General features: G+C 36.2%; 1 protein-coding gene and 1 pseudogene across 2 annotated transcripts in view; one reads left to right on the top strand and one right to left on the bottom strand.

Annotated features, from left to right (window-relative positions):
* The window catches only part of SWAP70 (switching B cell complex subunit SWAP70), a 64,175-nt gene that overhangs the window by 48,084 nt on the left and 1,270 nt on the right, over window positions 1-14,821 (bottom strand). The window lies entirely within an intron of this gene.
* Window positions 10,466-10,584, top strand: LOC112469585 (annotated as a pseudogene).

Below are 14,821 nucleotides of genomic sequence, written 5' to 3'. Positions count from 1 at the left end.
TGGAGTCATTTTCCCTTTCCTGACAATATCCTTTCATTCTGCTTGTCACTGCTTAAGTCTTGCTTGCTTTCTCTTATATTATCTTTATTATATTCAGCCTCAGAAATCTCAAAATCATCGCTGACTCACGCTGGGTGCTGTGGGAATGCAATAAATCACCATTCCAGACACTTAGCAAATTAATCTTCAAGTCCTGCTTATATCACTTTATCCCATTGTCTAAAATTCATCAAAAACCTACATAAGTAAAAACCAAGTAAATATGAGCTCTCAGGCCAGCCCTACTTTCCCTTCCTAGCTTTGTTTTTTCCTACCCCTCTGCACCAACTGTACAAATCTAGCCAAACGAGTTTACTCACTGTACTCCAAACAAACCCTATACCGCCCCATTTCCTCCTCCAGGCCTTTGCTCCAACCACCCCATCTCTATTTCTACCTAACACAAATGCCGTCCCTTTCTGAAGTCCTCACCACTCAAAATCAAGATGGTCTTTCCCCACTGTTACCCAAGCACTCTTATTTTACATTACCACACGTGACTTTTCTCTCCCATAAGACTATTTCTGAAAGAAAGGCCCGTCTTACCCATTCTTGCATTTCCACAGCACCTAGCATGCTATCCGGAATGCAGAAGGCTTTCAATAAATGCTGCATGAATTCTTTCCAAAAATTCTCAGTAAATGGTAAAACCATAATACTTTAATAATGACAACAATCTTAGGAAATAACCTACACCTATTTCCTTATTTCGCAGATAAAATGACTGGGGCCTGAGACTTGGCCTTAGTCACACACTGATTAGTACCAAAGCAGGGACGAGAACCTAGCTCTCCTAAATGTTTGTCCCACAATGATACCCTGTGCTGGAAACATTCCCTTCTGCCTAGTCACATCCTTCAAGACTGGGTCATTCTTCATAAACTCTAGGAAACCTTCACTGACCCCCCCTGCCCACTGAACTCCTATTCAGCATTTAACCAAGTCTGTTTCATATGCTAATGGTATCTCAAGTACCTAACTGCAGCTCAGTGAGAGAGAAAACCCTGCCTAATATTTTTATTCCTTACCTTTCACAGTGACCAAAATAGGGCTAAGGGAGAACTTAGTAAAGCTAACACAGACAGACATCTAACTCAAAATCATCTGTTGTGGTGTTGTCTACAGATTACATGCCACTAAACTATAGTATATGCTACTGGATTACATTTTAAATGAACCACCTTTGGTAAGTTATTTTGGATAATTCATTAACAGTCCTCTTTATAAATCAAACATAAAATATTGGCAAATTTGACCACATAAAAATTTCTAAATTTCCCTTTCAAAAAAGATACTATAAACAAGTAAACAAAGTCATTAGGTCCAAATTACTCCTAGAAATTATTAAGTAAAAGATGAACACTTAATGAAAAAGCAATCAATGGACATGAACAGATTTACAGAAGAAATTAGCGACTAATAAATATAGGAAAAGATGCTTAACCTCACTAGTAATCAAAATAATGCAAATTAAAAGAGCTATTACTTTTTGCCTGAGTAATAATACCCAGTGTTTGAGCAGATATAGTGGAGTAAAGATTGCCAACCGCCAACACTGGAGAAAGTATAGAGCAGCTTTTGTCCGACACTACTGACATTTTGGGCCAGGTAATTCTTTGTTTGGGGAGCAAGGGGAGGTGCCCTATGTGTTGTAGGATATTTAGCAGCATCCCTGGATAAAAACATCAAAACATCTCAAATATTTACATCAACACAGTGAAACAGTTCATAGCCATTATAAAGGATGGTGTCTATATCTATGCGCATTGATATGGAAAGATGACCCTAACACACTGTTTAAGAAAACAGGTTACCCAAAAAGGCAACCAAGAGAATAGGAAAAGATATTTGCAAACAATACCTTCAATAAGGGGCTGATATCCAAAATATACAAAGAACTCATACAACTCAACAACAAAAAAAACAAACAATCCAATTAAAAAATGGGCAGAGAACCTGAATAAACAATTTTCCAAGGAAGACATACAGATGGCCAACAGATATATGCTCAACTTCGCTAACTATAAGGAAAATGCAAATCAAAACCACAATAAGATACCATCACACCTGTTAGAATGGCTGTCACCAACAGGACAAGTAATAATAAGTATTGGAGAGGTTGTGGGAGAAAAGAAACCCTCACACACTGCTGGTGGGAATGTAAACTGGTGCAGCCATTATGGTAAACAGTATGGAAGTTCCTCAAAAAATTAAAAATAGAACTACCATGTGACCCAGCAATCCTTCTTCTGGGTATCTACCCTCAAAATTTTAAAACACTTATTCGTAAAGATATATGTACCCCTGTGTTCATTGCAGCATTATTCATAATAGCCAAAACAAGGAAACAACCAAAGTGTCCTTCAATCGATGACTGGATAAAGAGGTGGTACATATATACAATGGAATACAACTCAGCATAAAAAAAAGATGAAATATTGCTATTTGCAACAACATGGATAGATCTTAAGAGTATCATGCTAAGTGAAATAAGTCAGACAAAAAAAAAAACAAGAACTATATGATTTCACTCATATGTGGGATATAAAACAAAAGGTAACAAATGAACAAACAAAACAAACTCATAGACGCAGACAACAGAATGTTGGTTACCAGAGGTGAAGAGGAGGAGAGAGAACAAGGGGGTCAAATATATGATGACGAAAGGAGAATAGACTTTGGGTGGTGAGCACACAATGGAGTACACAGATGTTCTATTATAAAGTTGTATTCCTGAAACATTATTAACCAGTTACCCGATAAATTTAATTAAATTTTTGAAAAATGGTTAAGATGGCAAAAAAAATAGGTTACAAAAGCATATGAGATATGATACCATTTATATAAATGGGCACATATGTCTATACATGCACGTGTGTGCATGCATATGTGTGGATGTGGAGGACAAGGGAGAGAAATAGAGAAAAGGGGAGGGAGAGAGAGATTATAGAAAGATATTCACTGAAAAGTTAACTGTATCTGCCTTTGGTGGTGGAACTTTGGGAGCTTTTACCTTTACCTCTCTATTTTAATGTGTTGTTTGAATATTCTAGGTATTATCTTTATAATCAGAAAAAGTGAAGCTTTTATATTTATGGAAAATTAAAAAATTAGATATGTCTGGGAGTTCCAGCTAGAAAGCACCAATAAAATTACAAAATATGAAGAGATCATTGTAGGACTGTAAACTGACTCACTTGAGTCATCCAAGAAGAACTATGCTTTGCCATGCCGTTTGAAGAAACCACACCACGGGCAACAAACTCTCCCAATCTGGGACAGCCTCCTTAATTCCAGCTTCACGCTGGACAAATGTCTTTAAGAAGATAAATCATTTGTAAGATTTAACTCCAGTAAGCTTCTATGTGTCTCTCTCTCCCACTACTTCGTAAGTTCCTTAAAGAGAGGGTCTATATTTTATCTATCTGTGCAATAAACATCAAAACCTAATAAAGTACCTGATGAGAGTGTCTGATGTTCAACAAATGTTAGTGAAATGCGTTCCATTTAAGAATCTTCATTTTTTTTCTTTTTCGTTTCCATCATCTTTATCTAGATCTGTGACTTTGAATTTATTTTACTATACTACCAGTTTATTCTTTCTGGAAAGAATTTTTGTTTACTTGGAATTTCTAACTCAGATCACTTTTAGAGTAAAAAACAATGCCTCCATTAGTTACTAACACACCACCAGAACTAGCAGGCATAACTCATCAGTCCAGTTTCTGAAAATTCAAATAGAGATTTTTTGAGGGAAGGACTCACTAAGACTTAACAAGTATGTGAGAGAGATCTCTATAGAAGAGAAAGAAAGTAGGCAGTCCTGTGCAGGAGTATCTTCTTCTCTAAAGCTACAGTATGCACCCAAGGTGATGATAAAGGTCACAAATCTGAGGTTTACCCCTCTGCTACCCTATCTTCTGACAACTCTGTTCCCTTATGGTCCTTCTAATATGGCTTCTATCCCTATTAAGCTCTTGAAATTGCTTTTTCAAAAGAATTCTGTGACAGACACAGAGATGTACCACTCACATCCCTCAAGAAAGGAAGTGCTGCCCAGCTTCAAGGACTGTGGTTAGCTGAGCACCTCCAGCTCGTGTACCTTCAGGATCCACCTCAGCCAATAACTGAGCAAGGTGGTAATATCATTTCTCCCCAACCTGAGAGTCTTCTAACAGGCCATCTTTGCTCCAGCACTCCCAGTTTTGTCAAGTCCGTCTCTTTTTTTTTTTCTGTAGGTATTTCCCCACAATAACCCTTTTGTACTCTGTCCTAGCATCTGCTTCCTTGAGGACCCAACCTGGGACAGATACCTTCTGAACAGGTCACTCTCTCAAGTTTCCGGCACTTGGAAGTCTGGGTCATCCCTTCCTCTTAGACTTTTTTTTGGTCCTATGACATACTATTTTCTAAGTTCTTCTCCTTCCTCTACCAAGGTGCATTTATGGAATCACTTCCCTCCCCCCTCATTCTCGCAATATGGACATCTCCCAAAGCCCAATTTTTGAGCCTTAAGTTATTCTTTCTCCTTATTGTCTTCTTAAAAAGTGCTTTTATTCTGACGAAGTTAAATCACCTCTATTCTAATGACCCTCAGATCTCTTTCTAGTCTGACCTCTCAGCTGAGCTCTGGTTTAAATCACTAACTAATACTAGAGATTTCTATGCTCAATTTGTCTCACATCCACAAAATCCAAAGGAGAACTCATTACCTTTCTTCCCCAAACAGGATTCCCACCCCGATCCTGACTTAGGTACCATCATTCCCATTACAACAGAACTATGACCTCTCCTCTTCTTGTACCTTTTTTTTTTTTTTTTTAATGCCTACAGCACTTTCTTGTACCTCTCACTCACAGGTTGTCATATTTCCAGATCCAAGTCAGCCCACCATTACCAATCCCTCTCTCCTCTGAATGAGCCGCTCTGTTGGCTTAAGGCTAACCAGAGAATGTGAGGCTGGGGAAACAGGGGCTCGCAACCATCAGTGGTGGGTCCCATTCTCCCTTCCCAGGCCCTAACGAAGAGCTGCTGAATAGCAAGCACTCACCAGGAGATGACTGTGGTAAACACACCAAGCTAACAAAGTTAAATCAGAAGGCTAAACCTTGAAGATCTCATCCTCTACTCCACAGTTTACAAATGAGGAAACTGAAGCTCAGCGAGGAGAAATGACTTTCCATGACCACAGTAATGGAGCAGAGACAGGTCTCCTCACTCACCAACCAGCGCTCTCTCTCTCCTGACACTTTCTCCTGTTCCCCCAAAAGATTTACTTTCTAAACCTTTCGTCATAGATATTCTTAAAGGGAGTTTCACACATCCCTTAAGGTCAGTGACGAATGTCTCCTCCCTCTAGAAGCATTCTCTGACCTAACTCCTCCAATCCTCACCGCAGGCTAGCTAGACTCCCTTTCTCTGTGTTTCCCAGCACTGTGTACTCTCTATATTTGAAATACAAGTTTGCTAGTCTGTATCATTCACAAGAATTTAAGCTCTATAAGGGTAGGGAACATATCTGTTTTGGTTCCTACAGCCACTATCCCAGTCCAGCACCAGTTTACTCATCAACTTTCATAGCAGAATTGGTCTCCCCATCTCCAGCCTCTCACCTCTAATCATTACAGCTACATCCTCAGAATCATCTCAAAACTCTACCTTTGTCATATATTGATCCAAAAAGTTTTATTAACTTCCCCTCTTTAAAGGATCAGTCCTGAATTACTCATTATAACATAGTCAACGAATATGTATTCACCATCTAATCTGTGCAAGAACAAAAGCATCTAAAATGTCACCCCATCTCCCTTTAAATCCTAATTGTCCACTATGCCTCAAATCAAACATTCTACTACACCCAGAATATTTCCTTACTGCTCACAAACACTCCAAGTTTGGGCTCTTGCTCTTACTTACAATGCTACCACCAGACCTGCTATCTTTCTGTGACTATACTGGATAAGAGATCTGTCCCATTCCCTCCAGAAACAGCTCCTCCATGAAACTTTCCTTGTCTACAACTGTCTGCATCTTTCTTTATTTCCTTTGAACTTTTACAGCAGTTCTGTCTGATAGAAATATAATGCAAACCACATAGAAATTTAAAATTTTTAATAGCCACATTTTTTAAAAAATAAAAGGAAACGGGTAAAATTTACTTTAATAATATATATCCAAAATATTATACCTTCAACATGTAATCAATATTTTAAAATTATTAGATACCTTACATTCTTTTCTTGTACTGAGTCTCTAAAATCCAGTGTATATTTTGTATTTACAGCACACCTCAATCCGAACTAGTCACCTTTCAATGCTTAATAGCTAAATGTGGCTAATGGCTAACATACTAGACAGCATAGCCTAGAGCACTCATTTTCCACACTTTCTAGAACTTGCTTATATATTCTCTTATTATAGTCATTTCATGTATTATCTTCTTTACTAAACCACACACTCTTCAAAGTAAAGAACAATGTTGGGGAACAATTTTTTTCTTCCCCACAGTCACTAACAAAAGGTGTTCAGTAGATTAAAAACTTCAAATTCATATAATGTTTTGTAGATCACTTTTCTTCAATATCATTATTTGGTAGGAAATAGGTGTCTAGTAAATGTTCTGTTTTCACAAATAAAGGTTGTGAGCTTCATCTACAGAAGCATGCACATTGTTAAATGTCTTATTATTCCCATTTAACAGATAATCCTAAAATACAAAAAGCAAAGCAAATACCCCAAAGTCACCCAGGTAACAAACCAAAGAATTACAATCTAGTTCCATCTACTAACAGTCTGGTGTCCCATTAGCTAACAGCATTTTCTCAAATCATCACTGAAGGAAGACACTGAGAGTTAAGTCAGCTAGCCACCAGCTCCTACTGTCAACTCCAGATTAATAGCCATCTGGCTGAGATATCCATGACCCTATGAACTGGAAGAAATGATGAGAATGTGCTGCCTGGTAAGGCAAAGAGTGTTCCATCCTCCTAGAGCTGTCTATCCAGTGAAATACAATACCTTCAACAATATGGCCAGTTGTCCATCTGAGCAGAACAACTTTTATCCTAACTGGTGTCACTTCTTCTGGCTAGTACACCATGTCTACATAAACCACACTCCTGGTCTAAATCTAACATAGTCATAAAGCTACTTATTTCTAAAGAAGCAAAAAGTTTAGAAGGCATAGAAGAATCTTAAGATGAAAAAATTAGTTCTTCTAATATTGCAGAAATCTCCCTTTAATCACAATATATATATGAAACTGGACTATATGAAGATTTATTCCTAAATACCTTGCTGATAATTGCAAGTAGACACAGATTTTGAGTTAAAAAAAAAGAAGCAGCAGCAACCTGAAGGTAGAATGAGAAGAAGAAAATAAAGCAGAAAACGGAGCAGAAACTTAAATTTATGAAAGGAAGCCTTGGGGAAGATAAAAGAAGCTGAGGCAAAGGCTGCCTTAGACTTAGTTGTAGGAACAGGGACACATAAAGGACTGAGGAGGCAAGTCAGAGGACCCTGAGTTTCCATGTGCTAATTATCACTCAGTGGAGTATAATAACCCTCCTGTTGAGAGGAAATGAGAAATACCTAACCTGTGAGGGCAAACAGTAAGTGAGAAAAGTTCACACAAAGCCTCTCCCATCTTAGCAGCTTCCAGCTACTACATACCTCTGGGACTGTGGTGAGACCCCAAAGGAAATACAAAACGGGGATCAGAAAGGTTAAGAGCTCTGAGTCATAAGATTAGAAATGCACTGGCCACACACACACACACACACACACACACACACACACACACACACAAAGTGTCTCATGGTTTGCATATTACCTTCAAAACAGCAAAAGTTTACATGTATTTCAAAAAAACAAAAATCTCCAAGCTATCCCATGTAAAGTTTCTAGCAAGTAAGGAATGGAGACAGGAAATAACCCAGAATCCATTATACCATTTTTTAAAAAATCTTTTATGTGCTCTTTTTTTGGAGAGCTGTCTTTACTGTTTTATTTTGGTGAATATACAAAAAATATATATTTACAAAGACTTTTAGGGGCTCACTCAAACTCCGATCTCCTAACCACATTTTTTAAAATTCGATTTTTTCAGTTCCTCAACAGAAACTACTTTTATCACAACAGTTAACAGAAACAAAATCACAAAAGATTAGGGAGGGAATACTATACATGCCAAGTTCACAAGAATTAACCAAATCTTTTTTTTTTCCAATTATAGTCAACATTCGGTATTATTTTATCTTCGTTTCAGGTATACAGTATAGGGGTTAGACATTTACATCATTTACAAAGTCATCCCCCCAATTGGTCTAGCACCCACCTGACACTATACATAGCTAACTATATTCACAACCATATCTTTTATATTGTGTTTCACTTCTTCTGGCTTGCTTCCTTTATATTTTCAACTGCCTGGATCAATTACTTCTGTAACCGGCAAGTTTAAAATATTTTGAGGCTAAATGCCTACATGAGAACAGAACACATATTATGTACAAGACACATAAACCAACTGCAAGGCACAGAATTTTTAAGAAGTAGTTAAAAACCTACCACTGCAAAATTAATAAAGACTCAAACTACTCGTTGTTCCTAAAAAAGTTTTTTCATTTATATCCTCATTAGTTGTAAGCTCTTTGACTTCAAAAGGGCACACTTAAAACAAAGAAAATCCTGTGTTTCTAAAAACAACAGCATAAAAGTGCAGAGCCAATAAGCTTATTTCAAGACATTTCCAGCGCTGACATGTAATTCACACTGCAACCATAATTGCAAAGTAAAGCTATAATAGAGGTTGCAAAAATAGCACTAGATTTTGCCAAATTTAGGAGGGCAACACTTACTATAACAATAAGAGAATTAATTTTAAGGTACATTTTGATCTCTGGAAGGAACATAAGAAACTAGTAATAATGGTTATTTACCTTCAGAGCAGGGAACTAGTGTGGGCCATGGATTGGAGGAAACTTACTTTACACTTTTGTAAATGCCATTTTGAACTTTATGAATTTTATACCATGTAGATATATGAACTACTCTTTTTGATGTACATTTATTAAATAGCTTTTATCTTTTTATCTTCTTGGAATTGCATGTATTTCTAAGAAACACTGGAGATTTAGTATCCTTCAGCAAGACCATCGAAATTCTAAATAATTTGAAGAAATTTTAAACATCAGTGGAAAAGAAATAATTATTGCCTCTACTTCAAATAATATGCCCTATACCTAGTTCCATTATGACTTCTGCAAATTTACAGCATAAACTAAAAGTAACAATGTCTGTTTCAAATGGCATATTAATAAGGTTTCCTAAAATATAGAACCCACACAAATGTTCCTCATCAAAAAAGAGAGAGACAAAAGAAGGGCATAAACACCAAAACCAAACCTAGGAGAAAGCCGACTTAAAAAAATTTCTAATATTCAACTCATTGATATTTACTCAGCTACCTATAGGTACCCAGCACCTTCCTATATTTTTTAAAGTTTCCATCAATCTCTCTCAGTAGTTTTTAATCTCCCACTAGTTATCATAAAGCATACCAAAACTGCATTCAAAATGAATAATACAGTCTTAAACTATATACAGTTTGTTCTAAGGAAGGGCTATTCATGAATACAAATTTAAAAGCAAGTAGAGAATGTGTTTCTGAAGATTTATTTCCCCTCCATTAGCCTATTGCTATCTACTTTAGAGATGCAAACTAAATCTCTTTAATTTATAAAAGCTTAACTTGAAACAATAACTTAGTTTAGTGTGCTTCTGTACTCAGGCCTTAAAAGAGTAATACCAAATCAATACGACAATAAAAAAATGAGTTGCCTTCCAACAATCCAATTGCAAGTTAAGCTAATATAGCTGATGACTTCTATGTGTGCACAGGCTAGGTGTAGAGGGAAGATCTGTACAGCTGAAACTCAGGTGGGGAGCCAGAAATGCCACCACTGGAGCCAGAGCAGAGAGACAGAGGTTCCCTGCAGAGAGTACAGAGATTGCCAGCAATAAAAACCAAGGCGATCACAGGGAATGTGGGAGGGAGAGGAAGAAAGAATCAAGGTAAGGACAGTGAGGCAGAGGCAGTTCCCTTTTTTTTGGAGGAGAAGTACTTTAAGAAAAATCAAGAAGATACTGACCTGAAAGTTGTTTTAAAAAAGGAAACATCACTGTGACTAGATGACAACCCAACATCAACTTCTATAGTAGCTTATGAAAGTCACAGTGGTTTTTAAATTCTGTATTTTGTATCTTTATCTTATTGATAAGTTTAATGAAAGTCCATGTTTGCAATAACAAAATATTTTCCTTATGTTAATTTTTTCTTTGGATTTTCAGTTTCAAAGCTTAGATAGTAATTTTTGTTTTACTCAAAAAATATGCTATTAGTTAACAATTAAAATTAGGTATAAAAGTCTACGGCCATGCCACCCTGAACAAGCCCAATCCTGTCTGATCTCAGAAGCTAAGCAGGGTCGAGCCCGGTTAGTACTTGGATGGGAGACCACCTAGGAAGACCAGGTGCTGTAGGCGTAAAAACTAAATAAAAAATAAGGGATTGTAAGCTGACAAGGTCCTTGCAATCTGTGAGGTCAACTAAGGGTTGCCTCGCCTAAAAAAATAAAATAAAATAAAATAACGTATAAAAAATAAGCTTTTTTTGGTACTAAACTGGGGGCCCTCAAGAAAAATATTTATAGCATTGACCCAAACACATTTATCTAAGTGAGTACTGTACTATAAAGTAATCTTAAAAGTAAAAAATAAATTTATTTCCAGGATGATGCCAATACTCCAAACTTTTCACAAGTTCTCTTTAGAGAAGAAATATGTAGTTTATGAGCTACAGCAAGGAAGAATTGATCTCATTACAATCTCCAAATATATGTACATAACAACAACAGTAGTAATAACTAACTCTCACAGATAAAAGATGATGTCGTTCTTGAAAATCTCTTCCCCCTTAGTTCCAGTGTTGCCCCAAAGTGTTCTTATCTCTCATTTCTGGTCCCCTAGCTTCTATTCTTCCTCCTACCACCTACTGTAGCCATTCCCAAAGCCATCAATTAATCTCTTCTCTCCTTTTTCCAAGCTTCAACTACCAGATCCTATACCAACAATCCCACCCTTCCCAAGGACATCATCCCCAGCTAAACATCCTTCCATCAGGACCTCAAAAACAAAACAAAACAAATAAAAAACTCTACATGCTCAAAGCTATCATTTCTCCTCTAAACAGTTCTTTCTCATAACTTTCCTGTTTCTATTAAAAACCACTACTATCTATTGGTCATCCATATTTGAAATTTGAGACATTTCTGACTCTGTTTTTTTCATTTGTCTTCACACCCAACCATGAGTATAGCCTGTGGACAGCAAAGCTCCTTCACCCACCATCGCCCCCTTATCCATCCTCACCACCTCAAACCCCCATTACCTCTCATCTGAGCTATTGCAATAATTTCCTAATTCCAGTCTGCCCAATCTACTCCAACCTAATACATAGGTTAATGATCATCTCCCCCTTATCCATCCTCACCACCTCAAACTCCCATTACCTCTCATCTGGGCTATTGCAATAATTTCCTAATTCTAGTCTGCCCAATCTACTCCAACCTAATACACAGGTAATTGACTTCTTTAAGCGCAATTCTGATAATGGCCCATTACCTCTCAGAAACTTGGAGGCCCTATGGTATCACCTAACTAGCCTGGTGTTCAAAGCCCTTAACCCCAATCTATTTCCACAGCTTTATCACTAGCAATAACTCTCTCTTATACATACACACAAACACATACCCACTCATATTCTATACTCCAGTCAAAATAAGTTATATAGAAGTCCCCACAAATGCTTGATTAATTCCTATTTGTTACAATAGTTCACAGGGAAACCTTAGAGCTAACAGCAGTCAATAAATTCCATTGAATGAATGAATGAATGAATAGAATGGGCTTAATCCTTCCCATACTACATAATTACATGCTAGCTTTCTTCAAAGTTCATTTCAAATAAATTATTTTTAATGAAGTAATCTCACCAGTAAAAAATAATTGCCTCTTTCTCTAAAGTCTCATGGTCTCTTATCTTCTGTCACACTCAATATCTTCAATCCAATAATATTTCTGTATTTATCTCTACCACCAAACTTTGTTTCTTAAAGATAGGGTAATTGTCTGAGTAATTATACATACATACATATGTACGTATATACATAGAGAGCGCGCGCGCGCATCATACATACATATGTACATATGTACATATATACATAGAAAGAGAGAGAGAGAGCGCGCGCGCGCAAAAGAACACGCCTTCTTTAATGGTTGATCTCTTTATTTGCTTACCAAAATTTAAACTCTTTGAAGGCAAAGATTCATATCTGTTTCTTTTTCCCCTACCTTTACTATCATATCACCCTTAGCATGGGGCACAGTATCTAACACATGAAATGTCCATTACATAGTGAATGTACCCATTCATTGTGTCAAAAATTGTGAAGGTAATTCAAAAAGACAAGTGTCAAAAATATTTTAGAATGCCCATATAGTTTTCCAAAGTGATAAATTTTAACTCTCATTTTTGGATATTTAATTTTTAGTCTGCTATTTAATAAAACAATTACAGTAGTACACTACTATCCATGGGGAATATTCCCAGTGGATGCCTGAAACCGCAAATAGTACTGAATCCTATATATGCTATTTTTTTCCTATACATACATACCTATGATAAAATTTAATTTATAAATTAGGCATAATAAGAGATTAACAATAATAACTAATAATAGAACAATTATAACAATATACTGTCACGACAGTTATTTGAAAGTGGTCTCTCTCTTGATAACTGATCGGATAACCAAGATGCCTACTAAGTGACTAACAGGTGGGTAACATATACAGCATGGATATGCTGGACAAACAGATGATTCACATCTGGGGCAGGACTTGGGGAAGTACTGTATCAGATTTCATCAGGCTCCTGAGAATGGCATGCAACTTAAAACTTATGAATTGTTCTTTTCTAGAATTTTCAATGTAATATTTTTGGACAATAGTTGAAACTGAAGCCACAGAAAGTGAAACCGTTGAGGGGCGGAGGGCCTACATATATGATATTTCCTCTCAGAAGGCATTAACCCTTAAGGGCCTAAAAATACTAATCTAATATTTTTACGAAATTATCATGATACAGTACACAAAGTAAACACACAAAAGGTTACTATATGAACAAATTAAGGCAAAAACCCTACTCCTAGACAACAGATCAAAGAATATCCAACTTCAAAGTCAAAACAAAAGATTAAAGACCTAAGTAGAAATTTTTTAAAATATTTTCAATTCCAGGAACACTGGCAACATAAACAGAACTGAATCAATCTCAAAGCCTCTCAGTTAAATAGACAAGGGAGAGACAAATGCATGGTTACATTATCAACATCTTGTGGGTGAAAGCTATGAACTGGGATTTTAATACTTCCTGCCACGCTGCAGTGAAGAATCCTCTGAACACGTTTTCCATTAGCAGCCACAAGGGCAATTTTGAATGGAGTGCAACAAAAGTAACAGAAAAGATCTCATTCATGTAATCAAATGGAAAAGAAAGAAAAGGAAATATTGGCTCAAAGGTTTGAAAATCTTGGTTCTCGATTTAGCTACTACTTACAACTGTGACTTTGGGCAAGTCGTCAAACATTTCAGAAGCTTCATCTACCTTATCTACAAAATTAAAGAATAATCTGGGAATATTTGGGGGGAAATACTATTCTCTTGAAAGATCTTTAAAATAAATATGATAGTTAAAGGAAAAAAATTTAACACTGTCTCATGGGATTTTCTATGTATTAAATTCATCAATATGACAACTACAACATAAAGTAAGGGGGTTAAAGGGACCTATATGGTGATAAGGTCTCTTCATTCCTCTGGTAAAATACGAAGTGGTAAAATATTAATTCTAAGTAGGCTGTGAAAACATATATATATAATGGAATACTAAAACGTGTTCAAATAACCTAAAAGAAGAAAATAAAGAATAAAGGAACAATGACAAAAAAGAGAAAAGACACCGAATAAAAAATAGTAGCCCTAAATCTAACCATATAGATAATTATATTAAATATAAATGGCCTAAACACACCAATTAAAAGACAGAGATCATCAGAATGGATTAAAAAACAAGACCCAGCTATATATAGCACAAGAAACCCACTTTAAATATAGAGGTAAATTAAAAGAGGTAAAAACAGTAAAAAGTAAAATGCAGCTCTATTCATAATCACCAAAAACAGGAAATAATACAAATGTTCTTTAAGGGTGACTGGATTAACTATGGTACATCCATACAATGAAATATTACTTAACAATAAAAGAATTATTGATACACATAAAAACATGGATGAATCTCTAGGTATTACACTGAGTAAGAGAAGCCAGTGCCAAAAGATAACATATTGTGTGACTCCATTTATAAGACACTGTAGAAGACAAAACTATAGCAATTAAGAACAGATCACTGATTGCCCACAGTTGCAGGTGAGGAGGCAGCACTCAGGGAGTCTTTTGGGAAAATAGAACTGACAGAAACCTAATTTTGGTAGTAGTTAAACAAAACCTATATATGTGTTAAAATTCATAGAACTGTACACCAAAAAGTCAATTTTACCATATGTTAACTTAAAAAAATAAATAAAGTAAAATAAAAATTAAGTGGATCATCTCCGTGGACTTTTCTAGACTACGATGTTATAAATGAAAAAAGGAGAGGAAT

This window comes from Pteropus alecto, unplaced genomic scaffold (assembly GCF_000325575.1).
Source record: "Pteropus alecto unplaced genomic scaffold, ASM32557v1 scaffold461, whole genome shotgun sequence".
NCBI classification, from domain to species: domain Eukaryota; kingdom Metazoa; phylum Chordata; class Mammalia; order Chiroptera; family Pteropodidae; genus Pteropus; species Pteropus alecto.
The sequence above is the reverse complement of the archived record's forward strand: the minus strand, read 5'-3'. Positions and strand labels throughout refer to the sequence as shown.